Genomic DNA, 17194 nt, shown 5'->3' with positions numbered 1-17194 from the left:
CCAACACCCAGTTTATTAAAGCCACTTGTACTTAAATTCTGTTATCCGATGCTGCTTTATTTCAGTATTATGAACTAGGAAAAACGATGTAGGACATTTTAGACCTGCCACAGGTGGTCATTTGTGTGTGATTCCATGATTCTGAGTTGCTGTTCAGTTCTTATAGACCGATGATGAAGTTAAGGGTCAACCAGTATTGCATCCATCAGGGATTATTGAGAGATCAGCAATTAGCAGCTGCTATTGCTATTACAGGTAGGCTATTACAGCCTCATGTTCAGTGGCCCAGAGGCAGCTAGATGTCTATGTGGATACAGCACTGGTTTTGAGTCAGGAAGACCTGCATTCAAGCCGGGCCTTTGAAACCTATTAGCTGTGTGGCCCCGAGCAAGTTGTTTTAACCCCAATTTTCCTTAGTTCACTGAAGAAGGAAGTGGCAAGCCCCTCTAGTGCCTTTGCCAAGAAAAAGCCCTGGGGATATGATTCATGGGGTGACAGAGTCAGACACACCTGAATGACTTGACAATTTAACAACTTCTGTAGCAGGCAGGTACAGTTTCACATCCACTTCCTAATCAGATATAGAAATAATATTCATGCCAGGGCAAGGTTCCTAGTCTCATCATCAATATCTTCTTTATTGGGAAGAAAGGCAAAATTCCCCTCAATATCAGCTCAGCTTGGTAGAGAAGCTTCCAGCTACTGGTGTTGTTACTTCATACTTTATCCCAGTATTCTTCACACAACTTCCGCCTCCAGAACAAGGACAATCTTTCTGGTTCCATTGAGTTATTGAATTATGAAAATTCTTACAATATAAGATCAATGTATCACAAACCTAGAAATGGAAATGGAACAGAAATCAGAAGTGTTGTGTTTCTTTTTTAAAAAATATACTGAAATCACAGTATCTGTGCTGAAAATCCTTATTCTGTTTCATGTTATATAAATGTGTTTTCAAAAGCTTACTTCTAAAAAAGAACAGCAAAAACTAAATACAGATTGAGATGAATGATTTAAAATATAATGTAAGGAGATGGAAAGGAAGTTACTAAAAAGCTGTTGTAAACACATTTCATGTTGGAATGCATTTTAAACAGAAATAGTTGTAAATTTTATTGTTATTTAGAAAAATTCATAATGAAATATAAAAACATTCATATTGAGAAATTGTAGTGAGAAATATTTGTTGAATTAATTTAATAAACTTGTTAGTATACCTCCAAGTTTCATTTTACTCTGTTTTGTTTTTTGGTATATGAACTAAGTTTGTGTATTGCCAGTTTTATTCAATGCAAATTGGGCACAAATTTAGGGATAGCTCTAGCTTAAAGGGACAAATGGATAGAAACTGAGAGGAGAAAATTACTGATTTCTGATGAGGAAAAAAACATTCATATGGTTTATAGATGCCATTATAGAAAAGATTAAGCAATGATTGATAACAGTTAAGGAATAGTGAGAAAGGTACCTAATTTTACCTATACCCAATTTTTGAAATCATGATTTAATTTCATATAAGATTTTATAACATAATGAATGGTAATATTATGCTAATTATTTTAATAACAAACATGTGCATATGTATTATATACAATAACTATGAAGAGTGTCATTTAGTATTACTTTAAAAGAAAAGGATGCTAATCCTTTTATTTTTCCCCTTCCCACTTCAACCTATGGAAAAATCTGTTGGGATATGAAGTGAAAACAAAGTGATTATTAGTTTGGCAATTCCTATTTCAGACAAAGTATCCATCTTCCCTAATGGCTGATTCTACAAAGAGCAAATACCTCAGAATTGGTAAAAAGTTTAACTTGTGAAAACACTTATACATAAAAAGTTCTTTTGTTTATAGATACAATTGTTATTCACTGAATAAGTTACTGTGTCTCTTCCTTGCATTTTGCCTTTCAAATCCCATAAGATCCACTCACTTGCTGATTGCTATTGAAACAAATTTCTTTCACTTTAATATAGCACATTTGAATTAAACATAATTTAAGGCAGGAAAGGGTATCATGATGTATTGAAAACAATATTGATTTGGATCTGGGTTCAAATTCACTTCTGCCATTACAAAGATGTATGATTTCAAACAACTTTAAATTTTAGGTTGCTCCTTTTCAAAAGGAGGAGATTGAACCAATAGTTCTTCTATCCTCAGCACTTTGACTCTCCTTGAGTTCATGTCTATTGTACATGAAGATAATTGAGCAAATGCAGTTACCGTAGTTGACCACTAGATGGTGGTCTTTGGTAGCCTATAATGCACAGTCCCTTTATTTAAGGGAGGGGGTAAAAGTAAGGGTAAGATATAGGGAGAAGAAGAAATTGGCAAAATATATGATGTTATGGATTAGAAGCATAATAGATAAGAGATTCTGATCCACACTTTTTTTTTTTCCCACTAGGAAAGTTAAGGACAGAAATGCAAGAAACATTATGTCATCATAAGCTGGTGGTGGAGTTAAGTCCCATTTCTCTGATTTTTTCCATAGTTGGCTCTGTGACAATTCCACAGAAAGAAAGAAAGTCAAGAGACTTGGCTTCAAATACCAACTTGCCATGGGCTTTATTTTCTTAACTGTTAAAAGATATATGGAGTAAATTGGGTGCCCCCTACCATTTTATCCAATTTTATATTTAAGATTCATTTAGACTCAATCTAGACCATGCTGAAATCACAATGATTCTTGGAGAAATATTTTTAAAAATCAATTTAGATAGAAGTCAAGTTGATACAAATATGTTCTAGGCTTTCGCCAATATCTAATCTCTAACATTCCTTCAGGATAAAATTGCCCTCCGAGTGCCTGGTTCTGTAGTTTATCTATTGAAAATCTTCTAGTTTACTTATGTCTTATGAATCCTATTATCTCTTAAATATCACAATTTGTTTTGAAATAGTCACTTATAGCTATCATTAACCTGAAAAATAATAGCTTTTTCCTTTTTAGGTGTAATCTCTCATTCAAATAAAGATTTGAAAATGTGACTGATTTACAATTTCCTCCTTCTAATTTAATTGTCTTTTAAACCAAATTTGAAAGTTTTTAGATGAAAGACTTAAGTGTTTCATTAAATCTTACGCTATACTTTCTTTGGGAATCCCAACAAGATAACTGAGTTGTTGTGCATAATCCCCATTCCCATTTATCACTTCATAATAGTAATAAACATACAAAATAAAATAATATTTCAGTATTTCAAAGAATATTTGGATTTTTTGGCTTTGAATTTTCCCTTATTTTAGTGAAAATTGAGACATGACCATCCTTCTTATCCTGTACCATTGTTGTCCATGTGTCTCTAGATCCTCCACAGAGGATACATTCACCATGTCAAAGGATGTCCTCTATATCTTCTTATGGTGACTAATGAAATAATAAGCACCCACTAGGATCATATAGCATTACTCAGTGAAGATTTGAAAGGAAAGAAAATACCATAATATAATATTCCACAAAATCAAGGAAATTAGCTTGCAACTCAAAATTGCCTTAAAAATTAAACATATAATTCCATGAGAAAAAAAATGTTCTTTAATTATATCAGATAAAATATGAGCAGGTATGGTTATTGACAAGCAAATTGGTCTCTAAGTAGAACCAATAATGAGATAAACAAGATATTAAGGTAAAAAAAAAGAATAAGTAATTATTTAGTAGTTGTATACTATGAAAATAAAAGGCTTTTTAACAAAAATCCTTATTTATGTAAGTAAACAAGGTGGGCAAGTTAGAGGAAAATCTCATAGTAGAAAAGATGTAATTAAACTATTTGGGAAGGCAAATAAAAGGAAGAAGTGAATTACTGTATGATAAATTTTTGTATTAACAAAGCAGATGAGAGTTGAATGAACCACATTCGTGTGTGTGTGTGTGTGTGTGTGTGTGTGTGTGAGAGAGAGAGAGAGAGAGAGAGAGAGATAGAGAGACAGAGACAGAGACAGAGAGAGGAAACAGAGACAGAGACAGAGACAGAGACAGAGGAGAGACAGAGAGACAGAGACAGAGAGAGGAGAGAGACAGAGACAGAAATAGAGACAGAGAGACAGAGACAGAGTAAAGAGACAGAGACAAAGACTGAGAGAGAGAGAGAGAGAGAGAGAGAGAGAGAGAGAGAGAGAGAGAGAAAGGTATATAAATATAAATATATGATATTAGCAAAATAAAAATCTTCAGGTATCTTATTGGTTTCAGTGGAGAAAAGTGGCATCTGTGTCTAGGTAGAGAAATTAGAATTGAATTATTACAAATAAAACAAATGTTTGTGTATTGTGATAAAAAGGAACATGAACTATATATAATTAGATTAGATGAAGAAAAAAAGTGCACAGCCATAACCTTCAATATTTTTAGATAGAAGTCACTCATTAAAAGGAATAAATTTGTGTTATGGATTAAAAGATGAAATGGAATGAAATTCTGACTATAGGAAACTGCTAATATATAGAGATTAATGCATATTTAAAGTGGGGAGATAGAAAAATGTTCATTATTATTCAGTTGCTTATTAAAAGGCAAAGGTTTAATGATGATTTCAAATAATTATAGTTTTAAAAAAAGATTATTTCAAGAGGCAATCAGGGAAACAACTTTATACTTAAAGGCACCAAAGCTAACTAAACAATTTCACTACTAAATGTGTGTGGTCCAAATGGTTTTAATAACTATGTATTTAAAGGAAAGACTGATAATTCATTAATCATGGGAATCTTTAATATTCTAATTTTGGAAAATTGACTTGTACAACAGAAGCATAAGCAAGACAATATGGTTTAAAGTAAAGAATACTATCTTTGGAATCAAAGGAACTAGCTATAAGTACTAACTCAATACCAAAAGATATAATAGTAAGAGAGGAAAGGGGAGGGGAGGGGAAGATAAAATGGTAAATAAGACTTAAGAGATTAAAAAAAAAAGATTTGAGCTCAAGAAGACTAAACACCTTCTCTATTATTATAGCAGCTAACATGGAGTATTTGAACCTAGTTCCTTTATCCAGAGAATAGAAGAACATGATAGCAGTGAGATAATGTGCCGGTATTCTTAAATGTAATTAAAGGAGGACATTGAAGGTCTTAACTTGTAACTCATTAAAAAATTATACTATAACTTAATATAATCAGATTTCTCTATAATTTTACGTGATACATTTTATATATTTTTAAAATTATTCAAGAAATAAACCAAAATATCAAAGTTGTCCATGAAAAAAAAAAGTTTAAGAATGATTATCTTATTAAAAAATCTAAAAAATCTGACACAGGTTTTACATATTTCCACATTAGCCATGTTGTGAAAGAACAATCCAAACAAAAGAAAAAACGATAAGAAAGAAAAAAATAAAAACAAAAGGTGAAAATAGTATGCTTCAATCTACATTCAGACTTGGCAGTTCTTTCTCTGGATATGGATAACATTTTCAATCACGAATCTTAGAATTGTCTTGGATCATTGTATTGCTGAGAAAAGCTAAGTCCATTATAGTTGATCATCACAAAATGTTGGTATTACTGTATGTAATATTCTTCTGGTCCTGCCCACTTCACTTTGTATTAGTTCTCATTAGTCCTTGCCAGCTTTTCTAAAATCTACCTAATCATCATTTCTTATAGCAAAATAGTATTCCATACATTCATATACCACAACTTGTTCAATCATTCCCCAATTGATGGATTTTCTAATCTTCTAATTTAAATTCTAATATAATTCTTTGTCACCATAAGAAAATATGCTATGAATATTTTTGTACAAGTGGATCCTTTTCCATCTTTATGATCTCTGGAATACAGATGATTCTAGTAATGATATTGCTGGATCAAAGAATATACACAATTTTATAATCCTTTGGGCCTAGTTCCAAATTGATTTGCAGAGTGGTTGGATCAGTTCACAACTTCACCAACAATGCATAAGTGTCCCAGTTCACCCACATCCCTCCAACATTTGTCATTATCAACATTGTCACACCAATCTGAAAGGTGTGAGATGGTACCTCAGAGTTGTTTTAATTTGCATTTCTCTAATCAAGAGTGATTTTGAGCATTTTAAAAATATGATTATATGTGGTTTTAATTTTGTCATCTGAAAATAGTCTGTTCATAATCCTTTGACCACTTATCAATTGGGAAATGACTTTTATTCTTGTAAATTTGACCGATTCTTTATATAGTTTAGAAATGAGACCTTTATCAGAAGCATTGGCTATAAATTTTTTTCCAGCTTTGTACTTCCCTTTGCATCTTGTTTCTGTTGGTTTTGTTTGTGCAAAATTTTTTTAATTTAATGTAATCAAAGTTGTCCATTTTGCATTTCATAATGGTCTCTAATTCTTCTTTGTCCCACAAATTCCTCTCTTCTCCAAAGATCTGATAGACAATTATTTCCTGCTTTACTAATTTACTTAGGGTATTATCTTTCACTGCCAAATCACATACCCATTTTGATCTTATTTTGGTATGTAGTGGGAGATAAAGGTCTATGCTGAGGTTCTGATGTGCTATTTTTCAGTTTTTCCAGAAATTTTTATAAAATAGCATGTTATTATCCCAGAAGCTGGAGTTTGGGGATTTATCAAATATTATTTAACTGTAGTTGTCGATTATTGTATCATGTGCATTGGTTAGACACATGATACAATAATCAATAACTACAATAACCTATTCTATTGGTTCATCACTCTCTTTCTTAACCTGTACCAAATGCTTTTGATATTTGTTGCTTTATGATGTAGTTTTACGTCTGCTACTGCTAAGCCACCATTCTTTGTCATTAATTCCTTTGATATTCTTGATAGTTTGTCCTGCCAGATAAATTTTATTATTTTTTCTAGTTTTATAAAAAATTTTTTTGCAGTTTGATTGGTATGGCACTGAATAAGTACACTAATTTAGGTAGAATTGTCCTTTTTATTTTATTAGCTCAATCTACCCAAGAGCAATTGATATTTTTCCAATTTTTTAGATCTGACTTTATTTGTGTGAGGTGTTTTGTAATTGTGTTGATATAGTTCATGGCTTTGTCTTGGCAGTTAGATGCCTAAATATTTTATTTTGTCTATAGTTATTTTAAATGGAATTTTTCTTTCTATCTCTTGCTCCTGGGCTTTGCCAGTAATATATAGAAATTGTGATTATTTGTGTGGGTTTATTTTATATCCTGCAACTTTGCTAAAGTTGTGAATTGTTTCGAATAGGATTTTGGATAATGTTCTAGGATTCTCTGATATATCATCATATCATCTGCAAAGAAGAATAGTTCTATCTGCTCACTGTCTGTTCTAATTCCTTTAATTTCTTTTTCTTATTGCTAAAGTTAACATTTCTAGTATGATATTGAATGATAGTGGTGATAATGAGCATCTTTTTTCTCCCCTGTTCTTACTGGGAATGCATCCAACTTCTCTCCACTAATCATAATACTTGCTGCTCAGTTTTAGATAGATACTGCTTATAATTTTAAGGAAAGTTCCTTTTATTTCTACACATTCTGGTCTTTTTTTTAAAACTAAGAATGGGGGCCATATTTTGTTAAAAGCTTTTTCTTGCATCTATTGATATTATCATATGATGTCTGTTGGTTTTGTTATTGATATGGCTGATTGTGGAAATAGTTATCTTGATATTGAACCAACCCTGCATTCATGGTATAAATCCCACTTAGTGTAGTGTATTATCCTGATGATAAATTGCTGTAATCTCTGCCAATATTTTATTTAACATTTTTCATCAATATTCATTTAGGGAGATTGGTCTGTAATTTTCTTTCTCTGTTTTGGTTCTTCCTAATGCAGGTATCACTGCCATATTTATGTCATAAAGGAAATTTGGAAGGAATCATTCTTTCTCAATTTTTCCAAAGGGTTTACATAGTCTGAGACATATTTTTCTTTAAATGTTTGGTATAGTTCACTTGCAAATCCATTGGGTGCTAAACATTTTTTCTTTGGGATTTCACTGATGGCTTATTCAATTTCTTTTTCTATAATGGGACTATTTAGTAATTTATTAACTCTTCTGTTAATCTGGGAAGTTTGTATTTTTGTAAATATTGATCCATTTTGATTATATTGTTAGACCTGCTTGCATACAGCTGGGCAAAATAATTCCTAAATATTGCTTTAATTTCTTTTTCACTGGTGATAAGTTTACCCCTTTAATTTTTTATGCTGGTAATTTTTTCCCCTTTCTTTTTCTAATCAAATTAATCAAAGATTTATCTATTTAATTGTTTTTTTTTTCATAAAACTAGCTCTTAGTTTTATTAATTAGTTTCTTAGTTTTCTTAATTTCAATTTTATTGTTCTCTCCTTTGAGTTTTAGAATTTCTAATTTGGTATTTAATTGAAAATTTTTAATTTGTTCTTTTTCTAGCATTTTTAGATGCATGCCCAAGTCATTGCTCTCCTCTTTCTGTATTTATTCATTTAGAGATATAAACTTTCCCTCAAGAACTGCTTTGGAACCATCTCATAGGTTTTGGCATGTTATCTCATTATTGTCATTCTTTTAGATGAAATCATAGGTTGTTTCTGTCATTTGTTGTTTGATCCATCCATTTTTTAGAATTAGATTATTTAAGTTCCAAATGGCTTTTGGTCTATCATTCCTTGGCCTTTTGCATTGTAGTTTGAAAAGGAAGTATCTACTATTTCTATTCTTTTTGCATTTGACTATGAGGTTTTATGCTCTAAAACATGATCAATTTTTGTGTAGGTGCCATGTACTAATGAGAAAAAGCTGTATTCTTTTCTGCCCCTATTCAATTTTCTCCAGAGATCTATCATATCTAGGTGTTCTAGAATTCTTTTAACCTCCCTAGTTTCTTATTTATTTTGTGGTTAGATTTGTCTCATTCTGAGAGAGTTTTCCTGTCTATTTTTCCCTATAACTGGTTTAAAATCTTCTCTAGGAATTTGGCTGCTCTACCTTTGGGTGCATATATATTAAGCATCATTACTACATCATTGTTTATAGTATCCTTTATCAAAACATACTTTCCTTCATTATCTCTTTTAATTAGAACTATTTTTACTTTTGCTTTATATGAGATCAGAACTGCTACCCCTGCTGTTTTTTTTTTTTTTTGCTTCAGTTGAAGCATAATAAATTCTGCTCCAGCCTTTTACTTTTTACTCTCCAGAGAGAAACTTTTTATGTATCTCTCTGTTTCAAATATGTTTCTTGTAAACAATATATTGTAGGATTCTGTTGGCAATCCACTCTGCTATTTGCTTCTATTTTATGGGATAAGCCCATTCATATTCATAGTTATGAATATTAGCTCTGTATTTCCCTCCATCCTATTTTCTCCTTGAATATATTTTTGTTCTCTTTTCACTCTGTCCTCCTTAGGAATGTTTTTAATTTGTCCCACCCACTACCTGCTCTATCTTCTATCACACCTCTTCTCTTATCCCTTTCTTCTTGTCTTTCTGCCCTTCCTTCTATCCAGCCTTTTCCTTTTCTCTTTCTCTTCCTATTTCATTATAGGGTAAGGTAAACTTCTATATCCAATTGTATTATTAAATTATTCCTTTTCTATATAAAACTTGATGAGATCAACCTTCAGACAATACTCTTTTGATCCTTTCTTTCCCTCTACTGTAATAGGTATTTTGTGCCTCTTCTTGTTATCTAATTTGTCCCTTTATACCTCCAGTTTCCTCTTCTCCCAATACAGTCCTTTTCCTAATCCTTAATATCTTTGTCTTTAATATCCATGATGTCCTCTTCTAATTTCCTTAATAACAATTACAGTTCTCAAGAATTACAAATATTATTGCCCCATCTAAAGATGTAAATAGTTTAATCTTTTAATAACATATATTTTCCCCATTTACTTTCTTGAGTCTTTCATTTGAAGATCAAATTTTCTCTTTCATTCTGCTTTTTTCAAAAAAAAAAATAAAATTGAAAGTCTCTTCCTTCATTGAAGATCCATCTTCTCCTCTGAAAGATAATGTTCAGCCTACCTGAGTAATTAATTCTTGGCTGTAACCCCAGAATCTTTGCCTTCCAGAATATGGTGTTCCAGGTCCTCTGATCCTATGCTGTCAGATCCTGGGTAATCCCGACTGTTGCTTCTTGACACTTGAATTGCTTTTTGCTGATAGCTTGTACTATATTTTCCTTGAGATTGTCATTCTGGAATTTTGCAACAATGTTCTTTGGGATTTTTCTAATGGAATCTCTTTTTTGTAGGTGATTGATGGATTTTTAAAAATAATTATCCCCCCCTCTGTTTCTACTATATCTGGCCAATTTTCTGTATGATCTCTTAAAGAATGGTATCTATGCTCTTTCTTTCTTTCTTTCTTTCTTTCTTTCTTTCTTTCTTTCTTTCTTTCTTTCTTTCTTTCTTTCTTTCTTTCTTTCTTTTTTTCTTTCTTTCTTTCTTTCTTTCTTTCTTTCTTTCTTTCTTTCTTTCTTTCTTTCTTTCTTTCTTTCTTTCTTTCTTTCTTTCTTTCTTTCTTTCTTTCTTTCTTTCTTTCTTCTTCTTCTTTTTTTTAGTTATGGCCTTTAGGTAGACCAATGATTTTTAAATGATCTCTCCTGGATCTATTTTCCAGGTTGACTGTTTTTGCAATGAGATATTTCACATTTTCTTCCATTTTTCAGTCTTTTTAATTTTTGACTGATTCTTCATGTCTCACAGTCATTACCTTCCATTTATTCCATTTTAGTTTTCGATATGTGATTTTCTTCAATTAGTTTTTGTATCTCTTTTTCCATTTAATTAATTTTACTTTTCAAGGTGTTTTCTTCAGTGCAATTTTTTTTTGCATTTGGCCAGTTGTATTTTTAAGAAATTGACTTGCTTTTCCAGGCTATTGACTCCCTCTTGCATACTTCTCATTTTTTCTTCTACCTATTTTATGTGCCTTTTAAATCTTTTATGGGCACTTCCAAGAAGCCTCTTTAGGCTTGAGACGAATTCATATCACTCTTTGAGATATCCTCTGTGGACATTTGGTCCTCGCCTGAATTGATATTTTGGTCTTCCATATGACCAGAGTAGTTTTCTATGGTTCTTTTCTGTTTCTTGCTCATTTCCTTTCTTTTTCTCTTGGTATTTCCCCATTTTTTAAACTTTTATGATCCTGGGATAAAAGGGGTATTATCCCAAGCTTCCTGTGCAGTTCTGATTCTTGGTTTTGAGCATAGAGGCCCTTGTGTTTATAGGGGGTAGTTTTGTCTGCTCTTTCCAGGAAACAACCTGGTTTCCAAGAATTTTACTTCTGAGCTGGGACTGGAGGCAACTCCACTGGTTTGCTCCACTACCTAAACTAAGGCCAAGGTTCACAGTTTCTGATCTGCTATGATTAAGTCCCTCTCACCAACTTTCCCAGACTCTATCTGAGCTGAACTGAACATTCCTTTTCACCACAGTGATACTAAACTTTCTTGAAGGATTTCGAATCTATTTTAAACTGGAGAATGATTTCATTCCAACAGATTGCTAAGAGACATGGTTTCATGTGTTTTTAAAGGAAACTGGGAGATCTCAAGCACCTTCATGGCTCTATTCTACCATTTTGGCTCCATCCCTGGAAATTTGAGAAGTGAGTTCTTTATTTAAAAAAATACTGGCTATAAAAATTGTTTCCCAGTTTTTTGTTTTCCTTCTAATCTTGGTTGCTTTGTTTTTGCTTATGCAAAATCTTTTTATTTTAATGCAATCAAAATTATCAATTTTGTATTTCATAATGTTCTCTATCTCTAATTTAGTCATAAATCCTTCTCTTTCCCATAGATTTAACAAGTAAACTCTTTGCTCTCCTAATTTGCTCCATAAGTCACCTTTTTTTGTCTAAATTATTTACTCATTTTGACTTTATCTTGGTATAGGATTGTGTCCAATTATTTTTAAACAAATTAAAGGCTTAAATAAAGTTCAGGAATCTTTACAAAATTCTTGAAATAATGAAATAGGAAATAAAAGATATGCTCTAAATAATGCATTGTTGTGAAATCATCCAACCACTCTGGAGAGCAATTTGGAACTATGCCCAAAGGGCTATCAAACTGTACATACCCTTTGATCCAGCAGTCCCACTACTAGATCTGTATTCCCAGGAAATCATAGAGGGAAAAGGACCCACATATGCAAAAAATATTTAGTAGCTCTTTTTGTGGCAGCAAAGAATTTGAAAATGAGTAGATGCCCATCAATTGGGGAATGGCTGAACAAGTTGTGGTATATGAAGGTAATAAAATATTATTATTCTATAAAAATGATGATGAAAAAGCTGATTTTAAAAAAAGACCTGGAGAGATTCATATGAATTGATTCTGAGCAAAACAAACAGAACCAGAAATACATTGTACACAATAATAGCAAGAATGTGCATTGAGAAGCTATGGAAGTTGGTTCTTCTCAGTGGTTCAGTAATCCAAAGCAATCTCAAAACACTTGGGACAGAAAATGCCATCTATGTCCAGAAAAGGAACAAAAGAGACTGAATGTAATTCAACACATGCTATGTTCACTTCTTTTTGCTTTTTTTTTTTTATCTCTCATATGGTTTTTCCCTTTTGCTTTGATTTTTCTCTCCCAACATGATTCGTAAAGCAATGTGTATTAAAAATAAATTTATTAGAAAAATGTATAGTCTGAGAAAGAAAATTTGAACATGGCAGATGGTAAGAATGGAAAGATAAAACATTTCATGTTTAAAATCAAATTATATTAGAATTTAAGATAAAAGCTCCAAATTATTCCATATGTATATCTTTGATGAATAAATCATGTTATATGTAATACTATTGTGATATAACAAATAACTACAGAGATAGTTTTTAAAACAATGAAGAGTGAAATGAAGAGAATCAGGAACAAATTTTATATATTAGTAACATCATAAAGACAAATAAATTAGAGAGATTTAAGGACTATGATCAGTGCAATGACCAATCATGATTCCATGTTATCAGTGAGATTACAGATTCAAGATGCAATATAAGACAAACATTTTGGGATGTGGCCAACATGATAATGGGTTTTGCTTAACTATGCATATTTATTTTAAGAGTGTGCTTTTTCTTTTTCCAATGGCAGATTGAAGGTAGGAGGAAGAGAAAAGACTTATTAACTAAAAAATAAAATAAAAATGTAAAAAACAATAAATGGTGAGAATTACTGAACTTCACCTTTTTTGTGGAAATCTAACTTTCCTGCCATTTTGGATCCTATCTATTCATCTAGTTAGTTGATATTTTAATTTTTTAATAGAATAATTCCTTATTTAGTTTATTTGCTTAGCCTTTGTAATTGGATTTGTTGTTGCTACTTTGTATTTCTAAAAATAAATGTAATTCTTTGGTTGAAAAAAAAAAGAAAAGTTTTCTTTTTTAGTGCTAAATACATGATTCTGAGGTATTTTCTAGGTTCTCTTCCAACTCTTAATTCATGTGGCTTCTATCAGTTTATATTTTCAAATGAAGTGTCCTGTGGAAAGGATGGGGAACAGCCTGACTCACTTCTCAAAGTATCAGTTTATTCATGAGATTATGCCATATGAAGATTCTTTTTTTTAATGGGCTAAAATGTAAGATTCAGTCCTGGAGGAGAACCAGACAGGGAGTAGAGAGTAGGGACAAGTTTACTGTGCACCTATAACCCAGAGGCATAGTCTGGCAAAAGAAGCAATTGTAACATTCATCCCATATACCATAACAGCAACTCTCCAAATTTTTTGGACAGTTTAGATTAACCTTTACTGCCTCCACTTGTTTTTCCTGAACTTTGTAGGATTCTCCCCAGAAAAAGAATGAGAAGAAAATACAGGCACTTCAGGTTCAGTGAGCAGAGGTTTGCCACTTCTCAGAACTAAGGATTGTGTTTCAGGTAAGAAAAGTCAAGATTAATTTCACAAAGAAAGTTTTGAGGTTGATTGATCTCTTAATACATGGAGTAGGTGACAGGATGCATAGGTCAGATCTTTCTAGTAAATACAGCCAACCATGCCAAGACGATGGAAGGCTTTTTTTTTTTTTCTGTTTTCTATTATTGGTTTCAATAAGGTAATTTATAAAATATATTTTTGTCATATGCTTTAGAATTGGAACACATTGTAAAATCATTTCCATCACAGGGGAAGAAAGTGAACACTGGAGGAAAGGGACATGGCCAAAGTCTCATAGCAACAAGATACAGAGAATGGATTTGATTTCATTGATTGACCATTGAATTCTGGATTATTACCAGTTGTAAGGATTTTTATCCTGCCACTACACTTGAATGACTCAGAAAGAGAGAATGAGACAGACAACTTTGTGTAACAATGCTTGATTTAAATCCAAATCTCTGACAAGTCAAGAAAGACATCATCCTATGATGCCATTGACATTCTTAGAAAATGAAGGATGAAGATCCCAGCTTCTGGGATAAGAACTTACTATTTGACAAAAACTGCTTGGAAAATTGGAAAATAGTATGGCAGAAACAAGGCGCTGACCTCACCTAACACTCTATACCAAGGTAAGGTCAAAATGGGTTCATGATTTAGACATAAAGGAAGATACTAAAAGCAAACTAGGAGAACAAAGGATATTCTACCTCTCAGATCTGTGGAGAAGGAAGGAATTTGTGGCTAAAAAAGAACTAGAATACATTATGAAATGTAAAATGGATAATTTTGTAATATTAAGTAAAAAACATTTTTGTGTAAACAATATCCATGCATTAATCCATGATTAGAAGGAAAGCTATAAACTGGGAAAATTTTTTTACATGCAACTGTTCTGATAAAGGCCTCATTTCTAAAATATATAGAAAATTGATGCAAATTTATAAGAATACAAGTTATTCTTCAATTGATAAATGGTCAAAGGATGTGAACAAATAATTTTCAGATGAAGAAATTAAATCTATTTCTAGTCATATGAAAAAATGTTCTAAATCACTACTGATGAGAGAAATGTAAATTAAAATAACTCAGAGGTACACTACACACCTCATAGATTGGTTAAGATGACAGGAAAAGATAATGACAAGTGTCAGACAGATTGTGATAAAACTGGGACAGTAATACATTGTTGGTGGAATTATGAACTGATCCAATTATTCTGGAGAGCAATTTGGAACTATGCCCAACGGGCTATCAAACTGTACATATCTTTTGATTCAACAGTGTTTCTACTGGGCCTGTATCCCAAAGAGATTATAAAAAAAGGATAAAGGACCCACATGCGCAAAAACGTTTATAGCAGCCCTTTTTGTAATGGCAAGGAACTAGAAACTGAGTGGATGCCCAGCAGTTAGAGAATGGCTGAATGAATTATGGTATATGAATGTTATGGAATTTTATTGTTCTATAAGAAACGATCCGCAAGATGATTTCAAAAAAATGCCCAGAGACCCTTACATGAACTGATGCTAAGTGATGTGAGTAGAACCATGAGATCATTGTACAGGCAACAACAAGATTATGTGATGCTCAATTCTGATGGACGTGGCTCTTTTCAATAATGAAGTGATTCAGGCCTGGAGATGGAGAGAGTCATCTGCTCCCAGAGAGAGAACTGTGGGGACTGAGTGTGAATCACAACATAGCATTTTCACCTTTTTGTTGTTTGCTTGCATTTTGTTTTCTTTCTCATTTTTTTCCTTTTTGATCTGATTTTTCTTGTGCAACATGATAATTGTGGATATATGTAGATATAGATATATAGAGAATTAGACATTTAATATATATTTGGATTATTTGTCATCTAGGGGAGGAAGTAGGGAGAAGGAAGGCAGAAAAAAATTGGAACATAAGGTTTTGCAAGGATAAATGTTGAAAACTGTCTATGCAAAATTTTTGAAAATAAAAGAACTAAAAAAAAAAGAAAATCTAGGATGAACAACAATGATGAATGCTTGGACCTGAATTCATATTTTGCCTTATTGGAAGTGAAATACAAAATAAATGCCAGTTATCCTTTGATATTAATCTTTCACATCACTTCTTACTTGTAATTTATCATTTATAATCTCCATTGTGAACTGCAAATAAAAAAAAAAAACAAAGAAGAGAGTTCTACACAGGAGAACTTGTGACTTTCAATTTTCCAATCCCCCTAAATTGTAAAGATTGTATTTCTAGGGCATCCTCCATATCCAAGGAGTTAATCCTGTGGGTTTAGTCTATACAAGCCATGCAAATGGAGTTGAATTACAATTAGGGCCTAATTAATGGATAAAAGTATGAATATCTATAATCTAGGCTTGGTTGCAATGGAAGAATATTATTGCTGTCTATTCCTTCATTTTCTATACATATATTTGCATATTCCTTTGAGAATTAAAAGTTGTACTTAGCTTCCTCAACCAATAAACATTTAAAAGTCTTCTCCAACCAGGTTTTAACTTTGATGACAAAAAAATATATATCATATTCAAGCTCCATCAGAGAAAAAAAGACATTTCACAATGGCATGGGCATACCTATGCTCAGCTAGATGGATGATTAGTGTCCAGAAAAGAAAATTATTATTGGGGATGAGAATATGACAAGGGGTGGGAAACTGCATGGAAAGAAGAGATGGGTGCTTGACATCCTTTTTAATTTTTGAAGAAAATTATTGATGTTTTATTTTTTAATTACAAATATTTATAGATTATTCTCATTCTGTGAAAGGCCTTTTGTTAACCAAGTAAAATAACTAAGTAAAACTAACACTCTCTTATCTGAAAGTGCATGTAACATTCCATATTTGTAGCATGTTCTCATCTCTTTATTAAATTTTTTCTTTAATTGACAAATCTATTTTCTCTCCTTATCATTTCCCAATTCACTAATAGGAAAAAAGATAAACAAATTCCTTATAACAAATATACATGGTAAAACAAAATTAATTTCTTTCTTGACTATATTCAAAAAAATATATTCTGCACTCATTCTCTGCTCTAAATCTATCTTTCTGTCAGGAGAAAGATGGCATGATTCATCATTGTTCCTCTGGAATCATGGATGCTTGTTGTGTTCATTATAGCTCTTACAACTTCTAAGGTTTTGGGGTATTGTGGTGATATTGTTATTGAATAAATCTCATCCTGGTTTTGCTCATTTCGTTTTTATCAGTTTATGGAAGTCTTCAAAATGAATTGTTTCTATAATATTGATTATATTTTAGAAATTGTTCTTCTGGTTTTATTTCACTCTGTGTTTGTTAATATAATCTTTTCAAGTTTATTTCAA

Source organism: Antechinus flavipes, chromosome 6 (genome assembly GCF_016432865.1).
Source record: "Antechinus flavipes isolate AdamAnt ecotype Samford, QLD, Australia chromosome 6, AdamAnt_v2, whole genome shotgun sequence".
Taxonomy (NCBI): Eukaryota; Metazoa; Chordata; class Mammalia; order Dasyuromorphia; family Dasyuridae; genus Antechinus; species Antechinus flavipes.
This window is presented reverse-complemented; position numbering follows the sequence as displayed.